This window comes from Papilio xuthus, unplaced genomic scaffold (genome assembly GCF_000836235.2).
Source record: "Papilio xuthus unplaced genomic scaffold, Pxut_1.1 DF826938.1, whole genome shotgun sequence".
In the NCBI taxonomy this organism is placed as follows: Eukaryota; Metazoa; Arthropoda; class Insecta; order Lepidoptera; family Papilionidae; genus Papilio; species Papilio xuthus.
In genome coordinates this window covers 3405604-3419883 of record NW_013531711.1, presented here as the reverse complement: position 1 = coordinate 3419883, position 14280 = coordinate 3405604, and the positions used below count along the sequence as shown (strand labels likewise).

The 14280-nt window shown below is 32.3% G+C and overlaps 1 protein-coding gene across 2 annotated transcripts in view; it reads right to left on the bottom strand.

Annotated features, from left to right (window-relative positions):
- Sema2a (Semaphorin 2a) overlaps positions 1–14280 on the bottom strand; it is a 303390-nt gene that overhangs the window by 91253 nt on the left and 197857 nt on the right. Inside the window, exon 1 of one of the 2 annotated variants that reach the window (XM_013317425.1) lies at positions 4421–4642. The exons of the other annotated variant lie outside the window; for it this stretch is intronic. The gene's annotated coding sequence lies outside the window, so the exon portion shown is untranslated. Of the gene's footprint in view, positions 1–4420; positions 4643–14280 lie in introns of those variants that run through there. 2 annotated transcript variants of the gene reach the window in all.

Below are 14280 nucleotides of genomic sequence, written 5' to 3'. Positions count from 1 at the left end.
TAATAGAGTACGAGGGAACATGTGAATAGTTATTTTTGTTATACTTATCTTTACTACATTGATGCAAATATCATTGAGGTTTCTTTCAATTTGAATAACATTTGCTGTTTAATTTTTTAAATAATTATTTTTTTGTACATTGTCTGTACGAAGTTTTGGTTAAAATGGTAAATGATTATATTCGAGTTTGATGTACGAAACCACAATTATTTTATTGTTTCAACTTTAGCCAGCGTATTTAATTATTTTTAGAAGCCAACGATTTTTACATTCTATGTTTTTTTCATACTACAATTCGATACGGGTAATAATTCCGTAAAAGAAATAAATTCGAAGTGTAATTATAATTTTGCATTTAGCAAAAAATACAAGAACTTTTGCTATGTAATTTTTTTTTGGTTTATAATATTTCTTTTTAGATTTATCTCATGCGACATATGTCTGCGGTATTCTATGAATGTTGAAACCAAAAAAAAAGGTACACATTTTAAAATTACTGTTTAAATTTAAATTCATATTCTTCGCCTTTTTTTTAAAGTCACGGTATTCTTTTGTTTATTTATAAACATTTGTAAGGTAAATAATTTTTCCTCTCGCAATTTCCTAATCCAAGTAGATGAATTGGTAGCCCAAAAGATAGGCTGCGGTCGTTGAAAATTCACTTTGAATTATTAATGAAATACTGTAACGGTAGCGAATTGTAAGCTCCTTAGCTGGGATACTGAATAAATATTGTTTGCCCGATAGTAGTCGGAACCAAATAGAAATAATATCTCTATTAAATTTTGATACAGAACAATAGCGGAAGTTACCATTCAAAACTATTCTTCAAATCAATTTACAACTGAAAAGGTATTTTCGACCCTTCCTGGTTGAATAAAAGTTATGATAGAGTTAAAATTTAAATATAAATAGTGATGTTATTATTAAACTGAACTAATATAATTTAATCTGACATTCAAAGACATAATTATTGTTTTTATTTACTTATTTATATTTTATAAACAAGGAACAATATACAAATTTCCAATAAAAGTGTCTATAAACCCGGTTTATCCTGACTCTTTGGTACTACGCTATGAAATGGAACAGTAGGTAAGCTTATTTTTTTTTATTTATTTATATAAACAAGGAATAAGATACAAATTTACAATAAAAGTGTCTATAAACCCATTGCGGGTTTGTCCAGACACTTTGGTACTACGCTATGAAACGGTAGGAAAGTTACATTTTTTTTTGTTTACAGCAAATTAGTGAGCTCGCTCATACCGTCATATACAGGATGTACAACCGCGTTATGAATTTATTAGACTATTAGAATGCCCTATCAAATTATAATATTTTTTAGTCTATGTTATTAATAAGTATTTGTACTGAAAAGGCCACCAGCGTTAACTGTATTTAGTATAAACAATTTTTAAATTGTTAGCAAATTTTTGATTTTTATTTTTGGGATTCCGTACCTCGAAAGGAAAAAAACGGAACCCTTACATGATCACTTTGCTGTCTGTCCGTCGGTCTGTCAATTTTTTTTTTAAGTAAATAAGTTTATTTCTGTGTAAATATAAAGAAAATTATATTGGTAAATATTATAATTGTTCAAGTTTAATTTATAACATTGCAAATTGCTTAAGATTATTTCAAGTCCAGTGAACGTTAAGTTATTAACGCAGTTTGGTTACATCGACCTCAAGTCTAATTAGTTTCTTGAGTACGAAATCAATTAAATGCTACCAAAGGCGTTATTGCTTCGTAAACCACAACCGCAAACTTCCTCAGAATCAAAGGGACTTGTCCTAAAACTATTTAGAAATATCTACAAATAACAAATGATTAAACTGCGTGAAGACAAAAGTGCCACAGGCTTACGATTCGTTAGCAATTCATTAAACATAAGACAAGAATGGAAACAATTATTCCTTAATATTTATTAAACGAATTTTAGTGAAATTCTACAATGATAGGAATCAAAATGTTAATTATCTGTGATAGTTCTTGAGATTCAAGAATTTAAAGGAAAATTTTCATTTAAAATTTATAGTTAGACAATTTAGCTTAATTTCTTATTGTTAAAAAAGTGTGCAGTTATTTAACTGAATTATCAGCTTAAATTTTAGGACCAACTTAGACCCTAATTTCATGCGTAATTAATAACAATTTCAAAATTTTACGAAGTATAAAATATAATTACAGAACTGTGTTTCACTGACTATTCAAGAAAGTAGTTAAATTAGCTTAACCCAAACAGTATTGTATAAAATATTAACAATATGTTTGTGAGTAGAACTTCAGAAGGGAAGCCACTACATTCAACACACGTACAGAATACACGTAAACGTCTGGTTGCCGTATTATTGATACAAATAGAGATATCAATTGTTTCGGACAAGGAGATGTAACAGCGTGGCGATGGGAGAGATTCTGTTCGGATTGAAAGGGGCGTTACGGCCACTTTGATGTCTGTGGGGTAAACTTTGCCAGTTTACGGCGTGGAGTTTTTATGGACTTCGTGTTATTAATATTTAGAGCCTCGTTGTTAAGGGATGGCAAGTTAATTAGTAAATCGAACTCTGTTAATTTTCAAACGAGTTGAAAGTAAATAGGACATTTTTCAAAAAAACTTATAAGCATACTGTACATATATTGTACATTTCAGTAGCTATTTGATGATGCTCAAAAACAAAAATTTTTATTTGGCCTTTATTTATTATTGAGGTTGAAAGATGAATTAGGATCTTCCTACACGAAAAATAATTTTTGGATCTTTTACTTAGGTAGAAACATCTGTAAATAAAATGTGAACAAATAAACGAATACATGCACGAATCGTATACGATAAAACATCATTGGCTTGACCTTTAAGACGGCGGCTTACCGCCTGTTACGTTGCTTTAATCAGCTCTGAAGAAAAGTAGCTTTACACGGCTTAGGATGTCGCCATCGTTACAGTAATGAGATGGCGGATTTTTTTTTATTATTTTATAAATATTTCCTTTTCAACATTAGCAACAGGAATTGAACAATTTTACACTTTTATACAAGCTTTTAACAATACTTCTATTAAGAAAATTGACCAGAAAAATATTTGAACTATGTATATTTCCAAATTCGAAGCTTTCATATTTTTTTAAATATGAATTAGATGTGTCAATGTTTTCTTTAGAGAGAATGAAAATAAATTATTATATCTTGTAATTGAATACCATGGACGATACAAGTGTATGATATTTTCGAGTTATTTTCCTCAAACAATCCTCAACAATTTTGACCACATAAAAATGACTTTTTATCATATTTTATCTAGCCACATTGACTTTTTCATAGATTTTGTATCGTAAATTTAATTGTTTAAATCGACAAAAAGTAAAAATTTTATCAATGACATCTATGAAATTTTGTAACATAAATATTACCTGCTCGGTGTAATTACGAGACTAATTTATACCTTGTGTCCAGTTCAAGGTCCACGGAAACATTTTATGTGTACTTTAATGATTTTACTACTTAGTTTATTCTGATAAAGCTTATTAATGCCTATATATAAATGAAATTTAATTATCGTTATTTGTTTACATTTTTCAGTGTTAAGTCTTGGCTTTATTTTGGTAAAATTAAAATAATACTTATTTATTACCTAAAAATGATCGGACTTTTTGTTTATTAGTATTAATGTTTATTTGTAACTTAAACTTAACTTAAAATTCAAGTTATTTGTCGTCAATTTCATTTTTAACAATTTGTTTTCCTAAAAATTGTTCTTATTAGTTGAAGGCAGACTTCATTTTTGAGGTTATCTTTTACTACTCAGAGGTACAATTTCACTTATTAAAATTGTCTTATTAAGTTCAACGTGCAGGTGATATTAACAAACGTATTTACAGTTATAATTTAAACGCAACGTTAACTCTAAGAATGAGCTGTCACAGATAAGAAATGTTTCGGCGGTGCCTAATGATTTATATGAGGGAGTCTACATTAGTCGACGTTTCTGTACAATCTGTATCTATTTATATATTACGGTTGTTCAACCCAACTTCATTCTGTTCGATATTCGAAAGACAATGACAAAATCCATTGTGTTTTATATTTAAACCGCAAACTTTCGTTTTAACTAAAATATTTTTTTGAATGAATTGTGTTTGATTTATATTATTGGAATATGGATGAGTTGTAGTTTTATAATACGAAAATTTTTGGACTAAAAATCTTGATACTTTGTTATCATTTGAAAATACTTTTTGGGTATGTTGTGTGTATGTTTAGGCCAATATAAATCACTTCTAATTAATGTAATTATAGAAATATAATTTGGCGATTCCTTTTAAATAATTTTTTGTGTAATAATGAATAAATAAAAAACATAACGTCGGAGCTTTTGGTTGGGTACACTGTAGCACATGAGAATAGTATGACGACCAACCTCCGTAGTCCATTGAACCATACACGTTGCAGTTTCACAAAAAAATAAACATAACACGTTTATGATCTATTACGTAGTCACTAAATTTCTTTCATCAATAAATAATGTCGCACGAAAATTGAATATAAAATCGTAAATTGTTGTATTTATAAAACAAGTTTATATTCGTAGTTACGAAGAAGTTCGGCGGGAACGAGTCAAACGCGTCCGTGCAACGAGCCGGCCGGCGCAGAACTAGCCCGCTTGTTTCATTCCGTACAAAACTTTTAAGTCATGGAGACGGCAAAGCTATGTCGCGCCTCTACAACTCACGCACACACTCGTATCGACACCCTATGCACAACACGCGCGCGAGCTTCCAAGTTCACTAAATAAACGAACACCAACACAAGCGCGTTCCAACACCGTCTACCCCCTGTCACGAGACGCCGGCAAGAGACGGCAATATCAACAATCCATTTACCGCGGCCTGTGCGAGCGGGAGGCACGCTTTGAACAGATGTATATCATTGCGCAGGTAAGTATTGAAAATGTTGGCGTACGAATGAGACGGCAAACAAATTTAGCATAAGGAACACCGGTTACGGTGGAAAGGGACAGGAAGTGTTCAAGTCACCCACTATACATTCCTTCCTGATACCGGCGCGCCGTCGTACCTTTCGATCGTTCAAGTGGCAGATGAAGCTTTTAGGGCTGTCTCTAATTACTTATACATTTTAACCAATACATAGAAAACAATTGGTTCAATTTGTACATCTGTAAATTATAGAAACTTTTGTTATCTGTGGTATATAAGTGTCCTAAAGTAATAGTGTAAAGTTAATATATATTCTAGAATTGAAATCGTAGTTTTTTTGTATAACAAGTACTGCGCTGTTAAATCTAAGCGCACCAACTATTTTACACAAAAAACAGAACAGTGTCTTAGTTGACGATGATCTTTCTACAAAAATTTAAAGAAATTTAAAAATGTTATTATACTTAATGTACTAATATATTAATTGGACAAGATAGAGACGAACAAACATACAGACTGACATTGGATGTTGGCAACCCTAATTCAAGATGTCACAAAGTAGCAGGTAGTGGTGCAGGGTCTACGTATCGTGCAGAATTTGGACGCTCGTTTTTTGTACACGATGTTCCGCGGCTACTTTTTGCTCCGTGTTATGAAGATGTCTGCTTTTATTAGCGTCCGAGTTTTTTAGTATCTTCTGTGAGAGCATAAATTCGCTTAAAGTTTTGTTTGCGATGAACTGCTGTTAATTTATTATCCCGGAAACAGAAAAGGTTAAAACAGAATGGAACCAGCATAGAAAAAAATGGTTTCGCAGACGGACGGAAGGACAACAAAGTGATCCTATAAGGATCCAATATTTTCCTATGAGGTACGGAACCCTAAAAATTAGTACAATTGGAAGTACAGATAAAGTATCAATTTTGTTTGATCCATTTTAATCGCTGAGTGAAAGAAAATGAGAATTTACAAATGATTATAATTAAAGGATTATTATTTCTGCAGTTAAATAATAATACAGTGCCGTAAACTTTATAAGTAATAAAACATCATACAATTGGTGCTGAGAACATTCAACGTAAATGACTGGGAAAAATAAATTGTCATTTTTTGACCTTTTTTTTTATTAAACAACAAAACGTCATGAATTGAATATATCTTTATCACATTATGTGAAATTTTCAATCTTACTATATTTCAATTTCTTTCAATATTAGAAAGTTAATTTTTCAAGCGATAGACATCTTCAGAAAACTTGATTACATTATAAAGTTTCATCCCCTACTTAACGCTAGGTCAAACATTGACCTGTTTATAGAGAAAACTTTGTAAGCGAAAATAAATTTATGCATTCCTCTTTATAGGTCATATTTATATAAATTAAATGATTAATACTGCTTAAATTTATTCTATATAACCTCGCCCTTTTTGAAGTTGGTTAAACATAAGTAGAAAAAAAATAGATTTGTTTTAATATTCAGATGCATTTTATTGCTTTTTTGGCGCGACAACATAATTTGAGCTAACACGCATAGTGCTTGATGATCACTTTATAATTTTTTATCCGTCGTTCCAATGAATAGTAAGATATAGTTAACGTAATCCTGCATAAACCCATTGCCAAAAGGTTTGCCTTTACGTAGTATACTATTGACCTAAAATATACTTTCGAAATTTATAACAATTTTAAATCGTAATTAAATCTGTGCTAGTAAATATTATATAACATAAATCTCGTAATAAACCGTTTCGAATAATAATTCCTCAATGAAATTCTGGGTTAATATAACGCGAACAATTGCTCGCTTTGTTCTCAACCGGCCGTCGCTCAGGTGTACGCGCTAGCCGATCGGACGGGATACGGCCCGGCCATCGCATCTGTCTTTTATTTAAACTTTTGTAAAGCTTGAGAAATGCTCACGTTATTCCTTACATCATAACTAAAGTAAGATGGAAATAAAAAGTTTTTTTTAGCTGAATGTTCTTCAAGTTCAAGTTCATGTTACTTAAGAACTTAGCGTCTCATTATTTCACTATTGAACGTAAATCTTCAATTAGTGATTTAATTGTTTTTATAACCACAAAAAATCGTTTTTTTTTCCTTTATTATATAAGTTTAGATTGGAGACATTTTTAACGATTTTAGTATTTTTACATCAAACTATTTAATATTAAAATCGGATTAGCAAAAAATCACATCATTCTACTTTCTTATGTGACATCTAATTTGATAAATAGAGTCTATATTGTAAATATAAAAATTAAAATATCAATTTAAAAATTGCACCATAAAGGAACACGATCTCATACTGGAACTACAACATGACACTTCGGAGAAACGAGTCGTCTTTTTTAAGCAAAAAAGGACAAGAAAAAAGCGGTTCAAAAGGCTGTGTGGATATCAGAGAGCGTCGCTTAAAACACTTCTGCGAAACCGGAGACAGGGCCCACGGCGCTGGAGGTCTAATGTTCTTAACCACGACACCGTATCAAAATATACAATTTGTTTCGACGTATAGCACACAAATTAGTATTATGTTTACACCTTCCCTTTTATGTTACTCTTCGTTGTTACACGATGTGACAGCTTAGGTGAACGCTTTCAGAAATACACGCCTTTATATTACTGTTAACAGATACGAGTTAATGTAAGCGTATCCTTTATTCAATATTGATCGTTACTGCTAATGGACTAATGCGTTTATTTGCAAAAGAACTGTAACATATATTTTCATCTTCACGACAGATATATACTATTGGGATTGCCAGAGAAAGAAATGAAAATAAGCAAAGATGATCAAACCAAAGTAACAGATGACTTTTTTTTTTAAAAAAAGAATACTTTTTATTATCCTGCTTTGATTGTTTAAGTATTAATTAGTTAAAATATAATATTTTACGATGTTATTATTGCTTATTATAAACACGGATAAATTAGATATGAACTTTATAAGCGATATAGAATTAGGATCTTAGACCGTTATCAAAATCATACTAGAATCGACGTTGTGTTCGTTTATAAAAAAAACATATACCAAATATGACGTGTTTCTGACAGGCTGACACGGGTAAAGTGTTCGCGGCACACTTCATTAGCTTTACGGGTCCGAAATCTTTATTCTTGTTGCGATAGATCTAAAGAAAAGTATCAGTTAAACACAATTAATGTCAGATGATATTATGTCTGTAACTGAATCTCTTTATAGATATACACTATGTTAGAGACAAACAATTTCTTTGTTGTTTTGAGAAACATTTATTTTATACAAATGTATAAGTACATTTTTCACTAAATTTACGGTTAATAAAACATATTTGAAAGTAACTTAAACGAACATAAGCTAAAATATACGACTAAGCAAAATGATATAATTTAAATTGAGATAATTTATGTAAGTTACATAATATATAAGTATGACTAAATAACTTAATTTATCTTCTTTAACGCGCTACCGTTAGTCCGTATTAACAACAGGTTACGCTATATTTTCTGGCAATTACAAAATAACTTACTCTTATAAATATAAATATGTATTATATTCTTTTAAACTATGCAGTCTATAAGAGATAGAACTAGAGTGAAAGTAGGTCCCATGGTCTATAAGCGTGAAATAAAGACGTATTGTGGTCTCTCAGGATCAAGTAAGTCGCTATTATATTCCTTAGGACGAGCCCAACAATGGCGGACCAGGGCTTTGCTGTCAGTGATACAATAAGCAGCTGTTCCTCGTTTATATTGTCGAAGCCGCACAGTAAGATGTGCAGACGGATGACGTTATACCTGTCTATAAAGTGGGCCGAGAAATATGATGGGAACATTATTTCCTAGCCTTTGGCGTCGCTTTTGTATTGGACATAATCTGTGGACAACGGATGAAATCCTCCTACGCGTATTCAATTTTATACTAAAGAAGTTAAAGTACATTAAAAATAAAATTCGTTTTGAATGGGATATCAACATCATCATCATCAGTTCACTATACGCCCCCACCGAGGGGCTCGGAGTTTACCCTAAGTTAGAGTTGACTAGGCCATAGTCAATAGGAATAAGATATATCCCATTGAATATATAGATTTCTTCAAGATCAAAGCTGGACCTTGCGGTTTTTACTAGGAAATAGAAGACATATCTTTCAGGTAGACAGAACTTTCAGTATAGTCGAAGTTAAGAATATAAGTTATGATCACGATAAATTGAACAAAATACACATAGTATAGATGCCGAACATTCGAGAAAGTGCCGTCGAACATTATTCACGTGTCTCTATGAATTTTTATGCGAAAGCGGCGGTCGCTAAGGCTCGGGCGACATTCAGTTCTGTGTAGTCAAAAATACCATGAATACCTAAACGGCAGCGCGATGCATAATGGTAAAATAAAACTGGGTCGACCCAACTATTGATTTGCATTTTACGTCAAGCCAACAAAAAGATAAACGCTGTTACCTGTGAAAGTCTGGTCGAGGACTGTCTGTTAAATGCATGTGTTACAGTTATGGAAAGCTCGATAAAAATCTCTGCGTCGACAGGGGAATACTAAGAGACGTTCGTATTGTTGTGTTCCTCCACGTCACTTGCGATGGCAATCCGATTTTAAATTGGAAACATGTTTTATTTCTGTACATTTTGAACGTTAAACAACTCGAATGAATAGTGGTCGGAGTTGTTAGACTAGTTGAAGTTGGTAGTTGCGTTGAGGCATTCGTATTTCCTACTTAATAAATGTCCAATCGGCAAGCGCGCTTCAGAGCCGGAGCGAGCCGAGCGACCGACTGACGCTAACTCGACGTCAGCCTGACAGCATGCCACGGAGCTAAAAATGATCGAGTCCCATCACATGCCACACTATACATTGCTCTGAGCTGGTAAATGAAATATTACTGTAATATATTATTCAATAACTATTCGCGTGACTGAAAATATGGTACAAGAAATCCTTGTCTATATTCATACCAATAGATCTGTGTTATTCAACATTACTAAAAGTAACAAAAAATACCTTTAATTCAATAATTTGCATTTGCCTCGTAATAAATATATTATTATAAATGCGAATGTTTTGATGAATGGACGTTTGTTTGGAGGTATCTCCGGAACGGTTAAACGGATCTTGATGAAATTTGTCTGGAAGAACAAATAGGGTTCCGCGTGGTCAGAATCGCCAGGGATAGTTAGTATGTAATAATTGTTACGTTATGATCTCCGTTATTTGCACAAAGTATGTTATAGCGATATCTTAATCAATTTTGTTAATGTAATAATAAATAAGGTTTATTTTCTAAAAATAAATTAGGTCATGTTTTTCCAAAGTAAACATATAGAAGTTATCATGCTTTCACCGCGAAATAAAATATGTATAATCATGAAGGTATACCAAAGAATATTGAGTCGTTGGCCAGTAATCAATCAGGCTTGTGAGTGTTATTGTTGTGATTTGTTGCGGCGGAGCGGCGCGCGGGCCCTCTGGCGGCCATTAGTTTGATTAGCTCGTCCGGCCCACGCATACCGATTGTACGAACGGTGGATCGGTAGCCTTTGATTGATTCCTCAAATGCCGTCGTATCAATGCTCACTTTATTTTAACTTATACATCCGTACGCTTGGTCTGAACTATTATATTTACTTTTTATTATCGGTTCGCGGTCGGTTGGATTCTGCTAAATATAAACTACTAGGTTCGAATCTATTTTATTAATTTAGGAATTGAATCTGGATCATCCATCATAAATGGAATTTCTTTGAAGAACTTTACATTTAATATAAAAAAACCTAATCTATTCTTTAATTTACAAAATGTTATTCCCAGCTGACGTTCAAGTGCTAAAACCCTTGGACGAAATCTAAAATAGTTTGGTCCACTGAGGTAAATGCATATAAAGCGAAGTGTTTACCCAAACAGCGCCCGAATAAATTCAATGGCATGCAAGGTAAATGTATTCGGTCGGTACAACGACGTTGAGCGAGGGGTGAAGACGACGAGTCTGACGAAAACTTAGCGAATAAAGGAAAAGTTGTAGACGATAGACCTAAGTTTGCTGAAATGCGTGTTTGAACGACTATGTCGTGTTTATTTTGATTGGAAAGCACTTTTATATTCTCAACAAATAAACGAAAGTGCAGTACATTTTAAAAACACGTAGAATTTCTTTTGTGAGTTGACTCGTGTTACAATAACTAATATATATGTTAAGCAATAATTGCTAAGAGCCTAAGAAGACAGTGGTGGGTTGTTCCAAAATTGAAAAATGTTTTAAAAATACAAATAAATTTATCTATATATCAGACTATTGTCTTTTAAAAGGTTTGTGTTACAATCGCAAGGATTTTGGAATTTAAAATAATTCTATCTATCTAGTCTGACCCTGACTAAAGTCAATAAAGATTAAAAAATGCCTAGACTTTATCTGTCTCATTGAACTTTTAGCAAGACGGATAAAAATTGATGACATTAGAAAAGAAACTGTCGCTAAATTAGTTCTCGCTCGCTGTAGAATACGTGATCGGATTTTATAATTAGATTTGTCCATTTTTATTCTCAGGTCACGGTCGAGATGCGTATCGTACTGATTGAGGGAGTTACGTTAAATCGAACTCGGGCCACAACTCACTAAGAGCGGACCATCAAACTGCAGGGAAAAGGACAAAACAAAATGTATAAAGGAAATTGCTTCCACAAATCCACTCGTATCTTGGACAATAAACGTGGAACGACTCGACCGCCCTAATAGCAATGAAATCACGAAACCAAAACTCTCTCTCCCATGTCGGATATCGCTCGATATGCCCGGCTTAAGAACTTCATAGATGAATTATTTATCGATTCCGGCTTTTAAATGTACGTTGTCTCTACTCCGTGTCAGTGAGCGACTCCGACACTCATAAACTTTATTTCAGCTCCTGTCACCATGTGGCATCAACTGTAAGTTCTTTTGAATAATATAAATTTCTTTCTATCTTGAGGATTAAGGTTTGTTTCGCAAGGATTATTTAAAATCGCAATGAAAATAATTATGTGTTTGTTTACTTTTCCAATATAACTTTAAATTGAATTATTATGTTAATATTTGTATTGTATTGTTTCATTAGCTCAAATTCAGATTTGCATTGTAATTTACTGAAACTCTCAATATATTTGGAGTATTAGAGGAGAAAGAATAATAATGTAACGTATTTTAACGACATTTTTTAGGAGAAAAGTTTCTCGATTAGTGTCATTAAGCGACACTGCCTCGGATGCCGGACGTTTAATATTTTTTATGTTATTAAACATATATAATATGGAAAACTGTTTTTGTTAGTAATACTAGAATTTGAAATTTATTGTTAACTAGATTTGCCCGCGACTTTGTCAACGCGTAATTAATAAAAACTTGTAGATTTAACAAGTGTATGTTTTTCCAGACAGTGCTTAATCCTAGATCCATGCAGCCATTATGGACCTTCTAACGCACATCCATAAATCCATTCGCATTTATTATATTAGTTAGATTATTTGTAAAATCCTACTAGTTATAATTTTGGAGTTAACTTTAACACATTTTCTTTTGTATAAGATATAGCACAAAAGAAAAATTTCATTTTAAATTTGTGTAAACTTCGTATGCATATAAAATTGTAACATATTTTTCAATACTTAGAGTACAGTGTACATATTATAATAATGTAGAAAATTACCTGTCAGAGCCACTACCGTTTGGTCAAAGGATAAAGGAAGTAAAGGAAAAACTCGAGCTTTTTATACCAGGGCTGTTGCTTTTTTTTCTGTTTAAAATTGTGAAGTGCTACTTAGTGAGCTCAAACAGTGTAATAAATACGACGCTATTCTATGCCTCTGAAAAGTCACGCCGTGTATTTTCAACAAACTATTTCAATAAAGTACGTTATATTTTAGTTAGTAAAAGTGTTTTGATTAGAATTAATAGGAGTTGAAATTTGATTTTCATAATGTCACTTACGTATTTTTTCAGGTTTTTTTTATTTTATTCCAAAACACTAATAAAACATTTTAGATATATATATTCATGAATAATGAACCTAACATTTAAAGTTCCTACTAACTGTCATCCGCGACTCCGTGCGCGCAAAATTAAAAAAAACAAACTTAATTAGTCGCCTACGTGTTCTTCCAGACTGTGTTCTACAGCAGTGTCAAATTACATCAAAGGAGCCGTTTTGCTGATCTTAAAGTTGATAAGAAAATGAGTACAAATACAATGATATTAAGGCAAACATCGTGTTGGACCTTCTCGTTATACGGCGGGGCGCAAGAAAATCGATTATTCAACGTCTTTACTTCCAAAGAGAACTGTAAACTCTCGTTACACTTTATGAATTGTTACGCACGCGTTGTAAAGCATATTCTACACGGTACATAAGTTTATGATTGATCTTAAAACAGTTCGCAACATGCATTGTTACTACAACCAACTTGAAATTGTATCGTTAGAATAATTTGATTTACGCCAAGAGTTGCTAAAGGTTGGTTAAACTGAATTCTAAACAGTACAGCCAATTCGAATGATGTAGATCGTTTTGTATTTTCAAAAGGTTCGTTTACATAATGTGGCTCTGGAAATGTATTTATTATATTAATATGTGTTTCATTTTATTTTTTATTTTGTTAATAGCTTTAAATATGTTTGCGTCCAATCTAAAAAATGTAACTTTCTTTATTTTAATTGAATTATTTTACTTTTTTATTTTACTCTATGCCTTTAGTATTTACAAGTGCAATGATAGCAGTGAGCGACATTTAATTTAACAGTTGACCTACATTTGAAAATCCAAATTTTAATTTCGACGTAGCGTTGGAATTGTCAAAAATATTGAAAAAATTCTCACCAAAGAAAGTTTTGTTCGGGAGAAACTTGTCACTTATAATTCTAATATAAAAATCCGGCTGCAGTTTCGTCAGATGGGAGAAGTGTCAAAGTTAAATTGAATATTAGAGGGAAATGATCTCGTCGCCGGCTCTCGTGGAAGTTTCGGTTCGCAGTTCGCACCGACCGAGTAGTTAATCCAATGCCACAATTCACTTGGAGTTGAATGTTCCGGGACAATTGTTTGTTAGTCGCATTGATTATTCATTGTTGGCGGCGCTATGTTTGTATTGTTAAAATTGAATCTAATTGATTTAGGAACACTATTTCGTTATTAGTTTATTTAAATATTGAAAATCAAAAATTAATATCTAATTAAACCATTACATATTTCCTTCAAATATTTAGGAATAGAGGTATTTTTCCGATTCATATAATAACTATACGATATTTTCCTCAAGAGAATTCGGTCCGATATTCGATAGGGCTATCGCCTATTTCATCTTCGTTTAAGATAAATCGACC